Source organism: Erpetoichthys calabaricus, chromosome 14, assembly GCF_900747795.2.
Source record: "Erpetoichthys calabaricus chromosome 14, fErpCal1.3, whole genome shotgun sequence".
NCBI lineage: Eukaryota > Metazoa > Chordata > Cladistia > Polypteriformes > Polypteridae > Erpetoichthys > Erpetoichthys calabaricus.
The window spans coordinates 61105980-61112040 of NC_041407.2; positions in this window are offsets into that span (position 1 = coordinate 61105980).

Sequence of the window (6061 nt, forward strand, 5' to 3'; positions counted from 1 at the left end):
ATTTTTATGCTATTTATTGTAATCAGACATTGGGCGTCTTCTAAAATTTGTTTTAAGAACTTTGCTGGTAGAATACTGTAACTCAAGAGCTGAAATGCAGATGAGTAGCATTAATTTGATGGTTAATTCTCATGAATGTGTGCTACTTTAAATGCATTTTTGTTATTAATCTTTAAATTAATTTAAAACTAAATTATTTTTATTTTTAACCCTTTACAAACTTTAAACAAACAAGAAAGCAAGTGTCCTTTACTTGTATAGCCCAATCTCACTGCATTTAAGTTATAAATGGCATCATCTGAATTTTTTTAACAGTATGAGGTAAGGGTTGACTTGATCAGGGTCACAAAGAGAGTAAAGGGCAAGGATTGAACTGACACAGGTTAAACTCCATTGCTTTAGCCACTAGAATCCATTGACAACCCGAAAATGTTAACTCTTTCTAAACAGGTGAACAGGTTTTACATTATGAGTTTCTATTTTCAAGTTTTTCACCCTTCACCTAAAGTTTAGCTTTGGATACACAATGCAATTAAGTTTAGGCTGTTTGGAGTTCTACTACTTGTCAGTAGAGGCCGCTGTATTGTTATCTCAACAAGAAGAGAAAGCTATTCAATGGGTCTGAGCTAAGCTACTTTTGTGAATAAACTGTTTAAAGTGGCAAATTAAACTCGATTTTTGTATATTTATCAGTACTTTAATAGATCTGATCTGTTTGTAGCTACACAAGAATTTTACACTTGCTCATGAGTGCTTGTAGTGCATGTGTAACTCATAAAAGACAAATATCACTTGTAATTTTATTAAATCATAAACTTTAATTCATGTTGTGCTTTGTTATATTCACAATACTATATAGATTTATTTTAAATATAATTGTAAAGCAGTAGAAAATATTTCAGATATAACACACTTCAGGTCAAAAAGCACAAACACAAAGAGGTGTCTTCCCTTTGAGTACCACAGCTGAGAGAAAATGTCTAAAAAAACCTGCAGAAAAAATCTTTTTTTTTTCTTTAAAAGTTACACCCATTAGCTGCTGGAGGCTAAGAACTACCACTAAGGTGTTGAAACCCTAATCCCTTTTCACACTTCTCCTATGTTTTCCTACAAGTACAAACTGTTATTTTTTGATAGCTTAGTATAGCGCACCTTCAAGGCAATGTGCAAATGAGATGTCCTAGTCTGTCAAGTAGCCATAATCTTGTTGTACAAGTGAAATAAATTTAATTTGTTTGCAAATACAAAGTTGTTGGGCATGTGCACACCATTATTATTGATAATTTAATATAGCTCAGCTCCAGGTTGGTGCACAAATTAACATTTCTGTCTGTTGCCTAGCTATCATCTTGTTGTAACAGTGAACTAGATTTAATTTGTTTTCAAATGGCTACAGTAATGTACTATAAAACACAGACTGTAATGTGTAAGTAACATAATGAAATGTAACATACATTCATATATATATATATATATATAAAGCCTAAAACTATATTGATGTGAAAAGAAAAAAGCTATTTTTTGTGTAAGTTATGAAATATTCTCTTTTTTTTTGTCTGAAGATAGAGTTACTTAGAATGTGGGATTTCTGTGATATTCATCATACTGCAGACTTGAACATTTGCCATTTCAGTAGCTATACAGTATTGGAAACCTTGAAGAAATGCAGCTACACACAAAAATCTACAAACATTTCATGAATGAGACCCAGTGTCTTTATTTGTTGCCATGGTGAAGAGAAGAATTAAATCTGCGTGCAGCTAAGCCAAAATGTTGAATGTTTGTAATACAGGAAGCTGGTCATGGACATTGCAAGGAAGCCAAATTCAGTCTTCTTTGCATTCCTTGTTTTACAGGCAAGGCAGTCAAATATACTTTATCCACACTAGCATACAATATGTTTTTGTGTTAATAGGTTCTTTTATTGTTTTTTCTTTCTGTTACATGTGTTAAATGCATCATTACATCACCATTGGCAATTTCTGTGTATCATCTATGTCTGTGTTGTTTATTCTGTTTCGAATAGACTGTGATTGCACTTTTAGCAATTTATGATTTGCATTCTATGCTGCTGATACCTAAATATTTCTTCTTCATTTCAAGCAACCGTGATAGTCAAGATGAGTCTTGTTAGCTGAATCAGAATTATATAGCCTAGCTGCATAATGTACAATGCACACATTGTTAGTCAAATTTATCACGTGTAGAAAATGTTAATATCACTGATGGCAATTAAAATGTTTTGATTGACTGAAAACTGCAAAATCTGAAAATCTAGAGTCTGCCCTCGTGACACTGGGTACCAGTCCACCACAGGGCCGATCCTCACACAACCCCCCAATACAGGCTCAGATATATCAGACTAATTTAGAGTCATTAGTTAACATTTTTTTTTTTGCATCAATGTCACCAGTAAGGAGTTTGCTTAGGGTGCCACCTGCCTCAGCCTCACATGCTCCCTGAGACAGTAAAAGTTGGAACTGAATTTGGGCCTCTAGGTCAGAAAGCAAAGGCTTGGACTGCTGAACCATAAAGGAAAAACACCCTGGTCAGCTGCTGATGTGGCTTGTAACCTTGCAAGCAGAGCAGCTAAGCTTATTTTGCCAGGAGATGTGTTACATTTGGCAGTAAAACTCAGGGGACCAGGTCTACTTGAAGAAACATTTACCAAATATATTCTTTTTCCTTGGTCTGAGTTTGGGCCATCAAAGAGCAAAAAGTCAGGAGTCTAGATTTAGATGTTTAAATTCTTTTAAGGTTCTATCGTGTAACAATTGTGTTGTAGGCATGTTTTCTTAGTATCTCTGAACAGAGACTTTATTATTATTCAAAGTATTTTTTGAGATAGACCCTACTGTTTATTGGGCCTAGGCCAAGACACTGGACAGTTTTATGTGGTGTATATATGTGTCAACTGTGAACAGTAGAGGGCGCCAGAGACAACCTCACAGACATAAGTTCCATTAAAATAAAGTTGGTTTATTTCCACACTAACTTCCACAGAGGTTCTACAAGTGTAATAAACACAAATCTTTCCACGCTCTTTCTTCCCTTTCTCCTCCTCTACTCCTCTTAGGCGAGTTTTGTCCACTTCCATCTGACTGTGACTCGCCTGGATGAGGTCAATCGGCTTCTTTTATCTAGGACCTGGGAGTACATCCGCTGCTAGGGCATAGCTTGATGCAATTACTTCCAGGTCAAGTCGAAGTCCCATAAAGCAGGGATAGAAAATCTCTGTAGCATCCCCTGGCAGCCCCCACAGAACTCGACAAGGCTGTTTGGCGGAACTACAGTAACCAGAGTGCCTTGCAGGTATCTGCACAGGTAACATTGTCTAAGGAAGCAGTCTCCAAATATCTTGGGGAAGACCGTAGTCTTGCTGGGTTATCTCCCCTGTCCTTCCAATGCAGTGGCTTCCTGGCTTTGTATTGTTCCTAGGCCTAGCCCAGCCAGGATGCCCGTGTGCCCAATATTGTGTTGACACCTTTTGCCAGTCTTTGGGGCAAGATAGAACAATCTTTGCCCTGTTCCTTATGGCAGCATAAGGCTGGTCTCCTGTCCAGTTATGAAACCATGCTTCAAATGTGTGCTATTTATGAAGGTGTGTTTTTACTATTTGTGAAAGACGTAATGTATATTTTTGTGTAAGAGTATATTTGATTTGTTTGTGTTGAATAAATTTGTCCCGTTGGATCCCGCAGCATTTGTATAGTTCACCATCTATCTTGGCCTCGATTCGGTTGCCATTTTCAAGAGTATACCCACCTTCTCTAATGTCCAAACTCCATATGCATGTTGTCACTCACGTGTGCATAGGGGACAGCTTAATGTCTCTGGTGATAGTCATTTCCTTCCTCTCCACGGGTAGGTGCTGTGTACTAACACCTTTTCAGGGCTAGGTGAGTCTCCCAGGAAGACGCCTTGTCTTATTTGTATTGAATCTGTGTGTATTGATAAGTACATGCACTGTTGTTTTCCAGTGTCCCATTAGTGTCTGTAGGCAGTTTGTAGGTAGTATATGAATCCTGGGTGTATCTTTTATAAGTGTAATATTTGTATTAGCCATGTGTGTGGGACTCTGTCAGTGGGTTTCTGTATTTTGTGTATACGTGCAGGAGTTACACAGAATCTTTTAGGAGCTATTACACACCCAGCCTTTTTGTGGTTGGTAAGTATATGATTATCTCTGATGAGTCTATATATTTTGTTTGTCATGCATGCAATAAATATTTTGTAGATCATAGGCTAACATTATTATTATTATTTTATACCTTTCCCATGCCCAAAATGTTTAACAAGTGTTCCAGTTAGTGTAATAGAAATGGGCACAGAGAATAAAGAAACCCAATAAACAACAAAGGATTAAAGCTAATATCAGAAATATTTTCCCATCCATTTTCCGATCCAATTAATCTAGTTCAGGTCTGACCTGAGGCAGGAACCGACCCTGAATGGAATGCCAGCCAGTTGCAGGGCTGCTCCTGCATACACCCAGATACCATCATACTAGGCCAATGTAAAGTCAGGAATTAATCCAACACACACGTTTTTGGAGTGTGGGAGGTAAACCCAGAAGTCACTGATGAATATACAAACTCCACACCAACAGTGCCCAGGATTGGAATTGAACTAAGAATCTTGGAGCTTTAAAGGGGTAACATAAACCTCTGCACATATTCTTTTCTATGATAGCACTTTCTTTGAATCAACCAAGCAGCTATTTTTAATTGAACAACGTAAAAGGAGAGTCTTTTTATTTAATTAGTTAATGCTTATATTGATGATGTTACGCATATGTTGTGCACAAGTAGCTCTTAGCGTCTATGAAGTTCCACACATCTGATAATAATATCGATCTGTCATGAAGCGGTTTAAAAAAAGTTTTATTTTGGGCAGGAAATAATTAATCACTTGTGTCAAAATAATACTGAAAAGAAGCTACTTTATTATAGGTATCTGAGTCAGTTTTTAATAATACTGTTATGTGGAATTCACTTTTTGGCCTAAGTGTTCTGTAATGTTCTGCTGGTTCAAATCCATTTAAAAGGGAAGGTTATTTATATACAGTATCTCAGCCTCAAGACCCTTGTACTCTAAATTTATTTATTCAGATGTTTCGATGTAATTTATTCCACCATGTGGGTTGCAAACACTGGGGAAATAATCTAGATGAGTGACAACTACCAAATTTCAGACTTTGAAAAGATGATAAACAATACTTTATTCAATATGTATGTTAAAGCTAAAGCATCATTTTAATTAGATTTTTTATATATTTCCTTTGTTCGGTTAATACCTACACTTACAAATATTAAATTCTCATACTTCAATGCCCACAACCTTAAAAAGATTTTAATAAAACACAGGGGTCATGTAGTAAATAGGACTAAGGGGCCCATGATGGACAGAGAGATGTGGTTGTTGCTTAAAAATACTTTTATAGTGCAAACAACATGGTATATATTATAATTCAATTAAAACAACCATTTCTAAGAATACCCCTTTGAAAATAATTAACAATAAATATGCATAATAAAAATTTGTAACAGAAGTGTCCCAAGATAAAAAGCACCAAAACTATCAAAACTTAAATAAGGAAAAAAAGACAAGATATGTCACACCATCTATCACCCTGAAACCCTTTTACTTTCATACATTCACTTTTTCCCTCAGCTTACACAAAAGTGAGTGTAGGCAGTTCCCAAAACTAAATGAAAACAACCTGACAACCATTACTTGGTCCTTCCTGACCTTACCCAGCCTTGCCTTTATTTTTCTTATATCTAAATTTCATAATATAATATAATATAATATAATATAATATAAAGATCTGTGTGTGTGATCAGTTCCCTTACAGCAATCTGTTTGGTCAGTTTGGCTTTGGTGATGCGATTGAAAGAGGAAGTACGAGTGCAAAACACACAAGGAGAAGTAAAAGCTTAGGAAGCACACAGAGAGTCTTCTCAAAAATGGAAAGTAAAAAAGTGGACAGGAGGCGAACAAGGAGTCTTAGAAGCAGGCTTTACAGCAATGAACCAGTTAAGAGACGTTCAGGCACACA